This window comes from Hevea brasiliensis, chromosome 5, assembly GCF_030052815.1.
Source record: "Hevea brasiliensis isolate MT/VB/25A 57/8 chromosome 5, ASM3005281v1, whole genome shotgun sequence".
Classification (NCBI taxonomy): domain Eukaryota; kingdom Viridiplantae; phylum Streptophyta; class Magnoliopsida; order Malpighiales; family Euphorbiaceae; genus Hevea; species Hevea brasiliensis.
Window position 1 is genome coordinate 4,311,188 of NC_079497.1, and position 12,753 is coordinate 4,323,940.

General features: G+C 34.0%; 1 non-coding gene and 1 pseudogene across 1 annotated transcript; one reads left to right on the forward strand and one right to left on the reverse strand.

The window, feature by feature from the left end:
- LOC131180040 (germin-like protein subfamily 1 member 14) overlaps positions 1–12,753 on the forward strand; it is a 75,669-nt pseudogene that overhangs the window by 14,951 nt on the left and 47,965 nt on the right.
- On the reverse strand, positions 8,793–8,900 carry LOC131180510 (small nucleolar RNA R71). The gene has a single exon (XR_009149277.1). It is a non-coding gene; the product is annotated as a small nucleolar RNA R71 (small nucleolar RNA).

The window sequence follows — 12,753 nt, forward strand, 5'->3', positions numbered from 1 at the left end:
ATTTTCTGCCAAAACTTGCATAAGAGAGTGCATAAGTTATGCACTTTTACACGACCAACTTTTCACACTCCCATTTTCTGCCGAAACTTGCATAAGAGAGTGCATAAGTTATGCACTTTTGCATAACCAATTTTTCAGACTTCCCATTTTCTATCGAAACTTGCCTAAGAGAGTGCATAAGTCATGCACTATTGCATAACCAACTTTTCACACTCCCATTTTCAGCCGAAACTTGCATAAGAGAGTGCATAACTTATGCACACTCATTCTCCCCTTATGCAGAAAATCGCACGTCCTGTGCAAATCAAAATTTTTGGCACCCCATTTTCCCACCTCCCACTTCCCGCTGCTTCGCTCACAACCTCCCTCCTGTTCATTTTTCTCAGCATTAATCCTTCTCCCCACACCCCCTTTTTCGCTGACCGAAACCCTAATATCCCTTTCTCTTTTACTTTCTTCTTCCCTCCTCGATTCCCACCATCATCAACCACCGCCATGGAAACATCTCCCCCTTCCCGTCAAGGCCCTCCTCTCCAAGTTATGCCCCTAGCAATTCAAGCCCCCAATCCCGATTCTCCTCCATAACAAACCTCTCCACCTCCTCCTGCATCCACTTATAAGAGGGGAATCCGTTCGAAATCAACCCGACCCATGGCCTCTACACCACCTCTCGCAAAACAAAAAGACCCACCTGCTACTCCACTTTCAGAGCCTACACCCAAAAATCCCAGAACTTCGGCTTCCACACGACAAGGGGTCGGTGATTCTACCTCAACCCCACAAGCCAAATCTCCCTCCTCTAGCAAGAAGCAATCTTCAGCAGCAGCCAGCTCCATCCAGTCCTCTAGCAGCACCTTTGGACAAGGGCAAAACCATAGAAATAGATTAATTTTTATCTTGCTTTTGTTCAACTTCTAGGAGTTTTTCTTTTTAGATGTGTTGAAACAATTTTAGTTTGTCTTGAATTCTATTTTCTTGAAGTTCAATTGGATGGCTATTCCATTAGTTTTTCATTGCTTCTCATTGCCTTTATTGGCCTTTTGTGCATACTTGTCAATACATTATACATATTTACATACCTCTGCTGGTGTTTTCAAGTTTTTCATGATATATCATTATGCTGCAGCTTTTCAATATACTGCACAGGCTATGAAACTACTTATGCAAATGTTCTGCATAGCCTGTGCAATCCCTTATGCAACTCATGCTATACTGCACAGCTTATGCACTCTCCTTATGCACTTGTTCTGCAAAGCATTTATTCTGCATAACTTGTGCAACTTTCTTATGCATCACCATCATCTCTTGAATTCACATTTTAAATGCTAAAACACTGCTTTATACCAGGTAACTCTTTCTTTTTGCTCTTAAATTTAACTATTCCTGGTTATTCCTCTTTGATTTGAGTTTTCATGTTGCACTGCCTTAGACATTGAGGACAATGTCCAATTTTGAGTTTAGGGGTGTGCATTTTGATTTTTGCTACATTTTTATCATTTTGAGTGTAGGAACATCTCATCCCATTCCATTTATATATATATTGTAAATATTTTACATACACATCCATACATACATATACATAACACATTCACATACACATTATACATCACTTAGAAGTTGTACACATTACACACAAATAGATTTCCTCCATTTAGTTAATGCATTGCTCATTTTTAAAAATCATGCATCATGAAATAAAATCTTTTGCCAAATCCCTTGAGTATTGAAAAGTTGCCTATGAGAGTGATTTGACTTACCTTAAGTTGGGTTTGTGGATTGAAAGTTTCCTAAAAGGTGCAAAGTTTTGAAGTGTTTATCCCTTGCCTATATCTTCTTAGCCAAAAAGCCACCCAACTAGTCCTTTAGAGATTGGAGTGTTTAGAGGGAGTTATTGGATATAAGGTAGTCAAATGATGTCTCACCAATCCTAGAACAAATTTTCTAAACCTTTCAAGGCGAAATACTAGCTTGTACTTGAAAAGAGAGATGATTAGGCATTCTTTGATTTAAATATTCTCATTTTAAACCTTTGGCCTTTTTCCTAATTAAAATTAACCCTTGCAAACCCCTTTGAGCCTTTATATTCCTAATTTTTCTTGAAACCCTTATGTTACCTAGCCAATGAACCAAACACTCCAATTCTTTTCATGAGAATAATTATTTATAATATTAGGTACACTTTATACTCATTAAAAAAAAAGAAAAAAAAGAAAAATATATATAATAATGAAAGGGAGAAGAAATGCTTGTCATCTTATAAAAGTGCTAGTATACATGCTTTTCACTATTGTTATTCAAATTGAAAGAAATCCACCCAAAGCAATTAAAAGAAATGAGTTTGGGGGTGGCATTTTTAGGGATAATCATCAAGAGAAAATACAAGATACAAGTTTAAAGTATCAAGGTATCCCTCCATTTTATGTATTTTATAAAATATGCTAGCACTTGAAAATTCTCATTGTATATTTCTCTCCTCTTTATATATACATATATATATATATATATATATATATATATATATATATATATATAATAAAAAAAATAAAAAAGAGAAAAAAAATAATAAGAAGTGTACCTTATGTTCTCAAGATTGAGAATATTCTCATGCTTTGAATCCTTTTTACCCTTATTCTTCTTAATCTCATTTTGCACCCCATAGCCCTATTATATCCCTAAAAAGACTTTTGATCTCTTGATAGTACTTACTACATTAGTGGAGATAGGAGTAGGAAATTTGCCTATGGGATTGGAAAATTATCTATTCACTCATTAAATTCCATCAATCTATATAGAGACACTTTAGCTATTGATTGTTCTAGAATTCCTTTTGAGCATGACTCTCTCTTTTGATTGGTTGGTTTGGGAATTTTGGATGATAATTGACTTGATGGCTAAGCGGTGAAAGCTTGGATAAGCATTAAATTCTTTTGCATCTTGAAGGATGGGTATATGGATTGTTGGTGTGGCTAAAGGTATGTTAAGTTACTTTAATAAGTGATTTTCATAGCTCTTTGGACAAGGCACCCCTAAAAATTACATTATGTTTTAAAGTTTGCTTGAGGACAAGCAAAGACTTGAGTTTCGGGGTATTTGATACATGCATTTTGCATAGTCATTTAGGTTTAATTTCATGGCCATTTTATTTAATTGTTAGTCACTTTTAGCTAATTTTATTGGTTATTTAGATAGTTTTTCATGATTGCCAATTTTTGGATTAATTTGTAATTTTACTTTGTTTTATAGGAAAAATGGTGTTTTTGAGGGACTAAAAAGAAATTATGCCAGTGAGGAGTGATTTTTACAGCTAAAGATATCAAAAACAAGTTTGAAAGTTGAATTATGCAGTGGCCAAATTGCGCATAACTTGCCGCATAAGTTGTGTAGTTCTGCATAGGGAGAAGAAGCAATTTTTCCATTCTTGCTGAAATCTGCATAAGTCACTGCATGAAGACTTACTCCTTGCTTATGCAGCTTCACACAGAGAGCCCAGAAACCTGCCGAAAACTGCATAAGGGACTGCATAACTTATGCAGTTTTATAGAGTCTTCATAATGAGCTGGTAGAAGATTCCCACATTAAAACACACCTCAAACACACCATTTTAGGGCTACTTGTTAGAAAATGATATAAATAGACCCTTATCTCATTTTAGAAAGGAGGAGGAAACATAAAAGGAAGCAGCAGCAGGGGAAGAGTCAAAAAGAGGGAGCAAAATGTCACATCTCCATTTCTGGACCAAATTTGGAGTTTTATTTCCTTTCTTGCATATTTCCTACCTTTATTGTATTGGGTTTCTTAGTTCTTAGCTTAGATTAAAGATTTATTTCCATATTAACTCAGAGTTTCTTGTAAATATTATGGATAGTGAGTAGTTTTCATTAGATTCTGGAGTTGGGATGTAATATTTGAGATATTTTGTGGATTTTGATTGGGTAATCCATATTTTGTGATTTTAATGAGTTTTATTCATTTCTTGTGTGCTTAATAACATGCTTAGTGTAGGATCCCATTAAGTGTTGTTCTTAATCCATGGTAGAAGCACCGAAAGGAGAAAACCTTATGATAGATAATCAAAAAATTGGACTTAATTAACTTAGATATAGAAATAGACTAAGGATTAAGAGAATTTACAGATTAATTAAGGAACTTAATGGGTCGTAACTAATTTGAACTCCACGAAAGTAGGATTAAATTGATTAAGGCACTCTTTGTCCCACTCGAAAGGTTATTCAAAGGATTTAAGAATTAATCTCCTTAAAACCTGTAAGTTCCATAAGATTGGATAACCAATTTAAAAATCCCAAAATAGCTTGAATATGAACTCCCGAACTCCGGAATCCCCCTTTTTATCATCGTCAATTTCTAATTGAATTTAATTACTTGCCATTTTAAATCTTGCCATATTTCAATTTGCTTATTTTAATTTGATGCAAATTTAGTTAAATCATTATATTGTTGAATAGATTATTAATTTTACACATATAGATTTCACACTTCAATATCTATCAATTTATTGCTTTAATTTAAAAAATAGTTCAAATTAGTCAATTTTCATATCAAAAATTCAATCATTAACAGGGAACGATATCTTTTTCTATATTACTTGTACGACCCATGCACTTGCGGTTGAGCCACATCACGTGGTCTTTAAATTAATTTGTAAAAATTAACAAAGTTTATTGATTTTGAAAAAATCAAACTCGATTACTAAAATTCAAATAATTTCAAATAATTTCTCAAAATTTTAATAAAATAAAATATTATATTTACCCATAAAATAAGTAATTTAAAAATTAGAGATGTTACACTGATGTTCTAGCTAATGCCTTCTAGCTGGATAAGAAAGTTGTCAAAAATCTTCGGGTGAAGTTTGGTGACAAGTAGGGTGACATGCAATAATAATAATAATAATAATAATAATAATAATAATAATAATAAAAGAACAGTAACCTTAATTGCTTGATAATGTTGTTCAATATTCCTTGTTGTAATTCCATGAATAGAATAAAACGAAGGAATGGTTTCCTATCACGTGCTGTTTTCTATGTTCATTTTGGATGTAGTATGAAATATTGGAATTTTGTCATATAAGCTTTTCTGCTATTTTTCAAGAAATTCGATGGACCAGAATTTCAATATCTATTGAAAATTGGCTGACAATTAAATTGTCAATTCTGATTACCAGAGAAATAGATCGGGCCTAATTTCACGTCAAAAGTTAAGTCAACTCTTATATTTAGCATAAATTGACAATGCACGTCTCACATCCAAGTATGAACAATTGCAAGCATGAACATCTGCGAGGCTTTGATACCATATAAAAAAAATGGATCAGACCTAACTCTATTCCAAAAACTAACTAAAGGGAATGAAGTTTATTGAGTCTTTTATTTATCACAAATTATTTATCTCAAACCAATGTAAGGTAACATTATCCCATAGTTATGGGCCTCACCCAGAAATTTTTTAAAATAAAATTTAAATACATTTGTGTTTTGACCCATATAAATGATAAATCGAAATATGATTCAATCAAAGTGATGTTTAAAATTAAGGTAATCCAAATTTGATAGTAAAAAAGGTAAAAAGAAGCTTACGTCACACTTGAAATGGATACATCACTATTACATTTTAATTGTAATCAAATAATTAATTCATTATTAATTAGTCTGACTCATCCAATCCAGTTAATCAAATACATGATAACACATCAACTTCACTTTTCAATCCAAGGACCCTCATTATGTTTAACCAATAAATTATGACATTTAGATTGCTTCTTTTTGTTTAGTAACAAAGAAGATTGGGGACACCAATTTGGGCTTTGCTGTACTAGAAAGGAAGGGAATGAACTCAAATTAATTTTTCCAAATCAAATATTACACCATTGATACATGCATTTTGCATAGTCATTTAGGTTTAATTTCATGGCCATTTCATTTATTTGTTAGTCTGTAACACCCTAGGCAAATCCCACATCGGCAAAACACGGGAGAGATGATGCTGGGTTTATAAGTTGGTGGTTCGTAACCCCTAGTGACGCGTTTTAAAACCGTAAGGGCTTCGGCCAAGAGCGGACAATTTCACTAGTGGGCCAGGCCATTACATTTGTGGTATCAGAGCCGCTCCGCGTGCGACCTTGAACGATGGTGGGGCAAACCTCAGTGAGGACGCTGAGTCCCATAAGGGGGGTGGATTGTAACACCCTAGGCAAATCCCACATCGACAAAACACGGAAGAGTGTAATGGCCCGGCCCACTAGTGAAATTGTTCGCTCTTGGCCGAAGCCCTCACGGTTTTAAAACGCCTCACTAGGGGTTACGAACCACCAACTTATAAACCCAGCATCATCTCTCCCATGTTTTACCGATGTGGGATTTGTCTAGGGTGTTACATAGTCACTTTTAGCTAATTTTATTAGTTATTTAGATGGTTTTTCATAATTATCAATTTATGGGTTAAATTGTAATTTCTTTTATTTTATAGGTGAAAATGGTGTTTCTGAGGGACTAAAAAGCAATTTTGCCAGTGAGGAGTGATTCCTATAGCCAAAGATGTTAAAAATGAAGCTTGAAAGTTAAAAACAAAGCTTGAAAGTTGAAAAATGCAAAGTGACCAAAATGTGCATAACCTGCTGCATAAGTTGTGCAGTTCTGCACAAGGAGAAGAAGTAAATTCTTAAACCTACCGAAATCTGCATGACTTACCTGCATAACTTATGTAGGTTCATGCTCTGCTTATGTAGCTTCACAGAAAACTACATAACTGATGCAGTCTCACACTCTACTTATGCAGCTTCACGGAAGAGCACCCAAACTTGCAGAAATCTGCACAACCAGCTGCATAACTTATGCAGTCTTACGCCTCACTTATGTAACATCATGGGAAGCACTTGGAATTACCAAATTTGCTCAGAATCTACATAGGAAGCTTGCACAACTTGTGCAAGTCTTCATAATGAGCTGGCAGAAGAATTTTTACACGTGAATCCCTTCCTTAAACACACCATTTTTAGGGTTATTTGTCAGAAAGTATAAATAGTGCCCTTACCTCATTTTTGGTGATAAGAAGAAAGAGAGGAAGAAAAAAAGAAGGGGCAGAAAAATAGAGGAGCAGTCGACTTTCATTCTTAGGGAGCAGAATCCAGATTTTTCTACTCTTCTTCACCATTTTCTACATTTCTCCAACCGGGTTTCTTTAGTTTTAGTTTATTTTCATGATTTATTTCCTCTTTTACTTAGAGTTTCTTGTGTTAAACATGGATTGTGAGTAGTTTTCTTTGATTCTGGAGTAAGGGATGTAATATGTTAGTTATTTTTGTTGATTTGAACTGGGTTAGTCCCTATTTAATGAAATTTATAAGATTTAATCCATTGCTTGTGTGCTTATTCACATGCTTAATGAAGGGCCCCATTAAGTTATGTTCTTAATCCTTGGTTGACGCACCGAAAGGAGAAAACCAAGTGATAGTTAATCAAGAAATTGAACTTAATTAACTTAGATATAGAAATAGACTAAGGGTTAAGAGGGTTTTAATAGATTGATTAAAGAACCTAATGGGTCTTGGTTAATTTTAACTCTACGAAAGTAGGATTAAGTTAAGGCATTCCTTGTCTCACTCGAAAGAGTTTTCAAAGGCTTTTAGAATTAATCTCCTTTAAACCCATAAATTTCATGGATTGGGCTAACTAGGGAAATTCCCAAAACGACTTAAATATGAACCCTTAACTCCAGAATCGTCTTTTATCAATTATTGCTTGGAATTTTACTTTTGAGTGTTTAGTTTAATCTCATTTTATTAATTTTCATTATTAATATTATCAATTTCTTTATTTTGCGAATTATTAAATTAGTCATTATTTGAATTTAGTTTTGCATTTTCATACCTTATGCTTCAAATTCCCAAATTTCTTTTATTTATTTGATTAAAATACAATTTTAACATATTTTATTTTACATAAAAAATTCAATTGAAAACACAACTCTCCGTGGGAATGATATCTTTTTCTATACTATTTGAATGACCCGTGCACTTGCGGTTCGGACACATTAAGATTTTGGCGCCGTTGCCGGGGAGTTGTTTGTTTAAGATTGAATTCTTAATTATTTTAGTTGTTTATATTTTTTTTTTTACTTTTGTTATCTTTTCATTTTTTGTGTTTGTTTGTTCTTTTTAGGTACTCTTAATCTTTTATTAGAAGAGCTAGAAGCACAAGTGACACATCCTTATTATTTAATCCTGAAATTGAGAAATTTTGTAGAGCCAACAAGAAAGAAACCAGAAAAAGAAAAGAAGCCTTGAGAGCAACTGAAATCGAAGCAGAAATGGCTGATGAAAGAATTAGAATTGGTGGTGGTAATGCTAGAAATGATCGAAACAATGAAAATGCAACCTAAGGTGAAGAGGTTGTAAATGCTAATGTGCCTAGGGGAAGTATGATGGATCATGCATTTCCTCATTTTGATGATTTGAGAGAGAGTATAGCAAGACCAAGAATTGATGCAAATAGCTACAAGATGGATTTTGGGGTACTACAAATTATTCAAAATTTCCAATTTGGGGGACATCCTTCAGAAAATCCTCATACTCATCTTAAGAAGTTTGTTATGATCTGTGACATGCAAAAGCAGTCAAGAGTGTCTGATGATGCAGCAAGGCTAAAATTGCTTCCATTCTCCTTGAAAGATAGATCATTGGATTGGCTTGATTCTTTACCTCACAACTCAATTACAAATTGGAAGCAGCTCACTGATGCATTTCTTGCCCAATACTTTCCACTTGGAAAAACTCAAGAGTTGAGGAATCAAATGATTGCTTTTAGACCAAGAGAAGATGATACTTTTTATGAGTCATGGATGAGATGGAAAGAGTTGGAGAGACAATGTCCACATCATGCAATTCCTAAATGGATGATAAACCATAATTTTTACACAAATGTCACTCCTGCTATCAGAGGAATCATTGATGCTCAAACTGAAGGGGAATTCATCATTAAGCATTAAGATGAAGCTTATGAGTTGTTAGAGAAAATAGCAAAGAACAGTTATCTATGGAGTAGTCCAAGAGGGTCAACTCCAACTCAAAAAAGGCAAGTTGCTGGAATGTATGAGCTTGATCCATTAAACATGATCAATGCCAAATTTGATGCACTCACTAATGTCCTTGCTAAGAAAATGGAGGATTTAAGTATGCTAGTCAGTTCATCATCATGTTCTGGAAGTTCTCAACAAGTTGCTTGTGTAGAAGGAATAATGAGTTGTGGAGTAGACTATCCTTCATATGCTTGGAGGAATCATCCCAATTTTTCATTGGGGAATCAGCAAAATCAATCTTCAACTCAGAACTTTCCACCACAACAACAAAGGCATCAATACCAACAACCTAGGCAACCACCACTTGGTTTTCAACAAAGGAATGCAAATCCTGCACCTCTACCAAAACAGCAAGAACAAGGGTCCACAACTAAAGCTTTGTTAAAATAAATTCTTACCAATCAAATTAAGCATGATGAGGAGATGAGAGAGATGAAAGCAAGGCTTGAACAGATGTAAACACACAATAGGATCCTAGAAAATCAAATTGCACAACAAGCAAGCTCCTCAGGTACCAAATCAATGGGAAGACTTCCTAGTCAGGTAGAAAATCCAAGGGAGCAGTGTCATGCCATGACACTAAGGAGTGGTAAAATAGTGCATAATGAGAAGAGTGAAAAAGTTGAGAAGAGAGAAAATGAGAAAGATGTTGAGGGAGATGAAAAACAAGAGAGTGAAAAAGAGAGTGCAAGAAAAGGTAAAGAGGAGGTTGAAGAGAAAGAAGAGAAATATATACCTCCAGAGCCTTACAAGCCACAGCTTCCCTTTCCACAGAGATTTCAAAAAGGCAAGCTTGATAAGCAATTTGGGAAGTTCTTAGAGGTTTTGAAGAAGCTATATGTAAATGTGCCTTTATTGATGCTCTTTCCCAAATGCCTTCTTATGCTAAGTTTTTGAAAGAAATTCTCTCAAACAAAAGAAGACTTGAAGATTATGAGACTGTAGCCTTAACTGAGGAATGCAGTGCTATCCTCCAAAGGAAACTTCCTCCAAAGCTCAAGGATCCAGGGAGTTTTTCAATTCATGCCACATTGGGGAATCATGTTCTATAAAAGCGTTATGTGATTTAAGGGCTAGTGTAAGCCTTATGCCCCTCTCCATCTATGAGAAGCTCAACATGGGAGATCTTAAGCCAACCCACATTTCTCTTTAGTTGGCAGATAGATCAATTAAGTATCCAGAAGGGATCTTGGAAAATATATCACTGAAGGTTGGAAAATTTTACATCCTAGTTGACTTTGTCATTTTGGACATGGAAGAGGATTCTCGTATGCCAATCATTTTGGGGAGGCCTTTTCTGGCTACAGCTGGTGCTTTGATTGGCGTGAAAGGTAAAAAGCTTACTCTTAAAGCCGGAGAGGATCAGTTAGTCTTCAACATTGGCAATGACAAGAAGAAGTAATATGAAGATGTAGACTCTTGTTGAGAATTGATATAGTTGATGAGTTAGCAAAAGAGCACTTTAGAAAGAGCTATCCAAAGGCTTCTCTTGAAAGTTGTCTTGTCTATAAAGGGACTATCAGTGATGAAAATCCAAAAGAGGCTGCATTTGCATAACATTTGAAGAATAATCCACCTTTTCATATGGCACCAATCTTTCAACTTGAGCAAGTGGAGAAAAGTTAGGTCAAACAACCATCTCTCAAAGAAAAAGATGCACCAAAGGTTGTCAAGAAAGAAATGGTTGGATTTTTAGACAAAGCAACAAGGATCTTCTCATGTGATGGAAAGAAAATGAAGTATAGATTCATTAAAGCACCCATTGAAAATAGAGGCAATAAATTCCAATTCCAGCCACCATGAAACATGACAAGGGTCAAGCTAAGGACTATAAATTAGCACTCTTGGGAGGCACCCCAAGTTTCTTTATTCTATTTTTATTAAGTTTATTCTATTTGCATTATTTTTGTTTTGTTTTAAATATCCCTCAAATTTAATTTTGACATTGTTGAATTTTTCCTTTTATAGATGCATTTTGAAGAACTAGAGTCTATTGCACTGTTGGGAAGTTATTCTTACTTGATATTTTGATTCTCTACTTCCCCAAAATTGATTTGTTTTAATTGCCTTTGTTGCGGATCCTTTTGGGCTTGTGCAAAGAAATTTCTGTGTGCTAATTCTGCAATATATGCTGTCAACTATCTGTTTATTCTTATTAGCTTAGGCTAGGTGTATTATTTTCTGTGTCTTTAATGTTAGTATTATGGTGAGTGGTTCATTTTTGTGATTGTGGGCTCAATTGAGTTGTGTCATTCAATTTTATGATGCTGCATTTGATTGGAAAAATTGAGCATGCATGATTTGCTTTTGTAGATAAATGCAACTTTCTTATTGTAGTGCAGTGGTATTGGTTCTTGCTAAGCTTAAGATGTGATTAATTTCAAGCTGCAGGTTTTGAGTTGAAATGATATTGCTCACAAGTTTTTGTGCAGAAATTTTTGCTATCATGAACTTGAGTGTGCAATTAATTTGGATTTGCATATGTTGATGAATTTTTATGTTAACTTTTAATGATTCACGCAATTTTTTGGCTAAAAATTCTCATTTTTAATGAAGTTTAAACATTAAAAGTCATTTTCCCGCGCAATTTCCAAAATTGCAAAGTGATTTTGTTAACTTTTGTTTTTGCTGAATTGTGCATAGGCAAACTGCAGAACTTGTGCAGTTTTTATACTTCATTTTTGCCCTATTTCTAATTTCTGCTGAAACCTGCACAACTTAGTGTATAACTTATGCAGTTTTGCATTACTCAACTTCCTGTTATTTCATTTTTGTCAAAACTCGCATAAGAACTCGCATAACTTGTGCAGCCTACTTATGCACTTATTTTACAAAGCACTCCTACTGCATAACTTATGCAATCTACTTATGCAACATGCATTATGCACTTTAAGTTGCTAAATCACAATCCTGTGCCAGGTAACCTTTCACCTTTGCTTTTCATTTCACTAATACTTGGTTATTCATTTTTGTCTTGAATTTCACTATGTACTACCTTAGACATTGAGGACAATGTCCAATTTTGAGCTTGAGGGTGTAAGATTTTCACTCATTTTTGCTTAAAAATATTAGCATTTTAGAATTAATCTTTTTGTCTCACTTGAAAGAGTTTTCAAAGGATTTTAGAATTAATCTTCTTTAAACCTATAAATTTCATAGATTGGGCTAGCTAGGGAAAATCTCAAAATGACATAAATATGAACCCTTAACTCCAGAATCGTCTTTCATCAATTATTGCTTGGAATTTTACTTTTGAGTGTTTAGTTTAATCTCATTTTATTAATTTTCATTATTAATACTATCAATTTCTTTATTTTGCGAATTATTAAATTAGTTATTGTTTGAATTTAGTTTTGCATTTTCATACCTTATGCTTCAAATTCCCAAATTTCTTTTATTTATTTGATTAAAATATAATTTTAACATATTTTATTTTTTCCGTGGGAACGATATATTTTTCTATACTACTTGAATGACCCGTGCACTTGCGGTTGGGACACATCAACCATCATCAAGCTAAGCCTAATAAATTTTATTATTTCTTTTGATACTTCTTGCGCCATAAGATAAATGGCCAATTATTAGTTCAATAATAATTTTTTATTTCTTGTATTATCATGTTATGTAAACTAATTTTTTTTATATAGTTTATATTTTTTT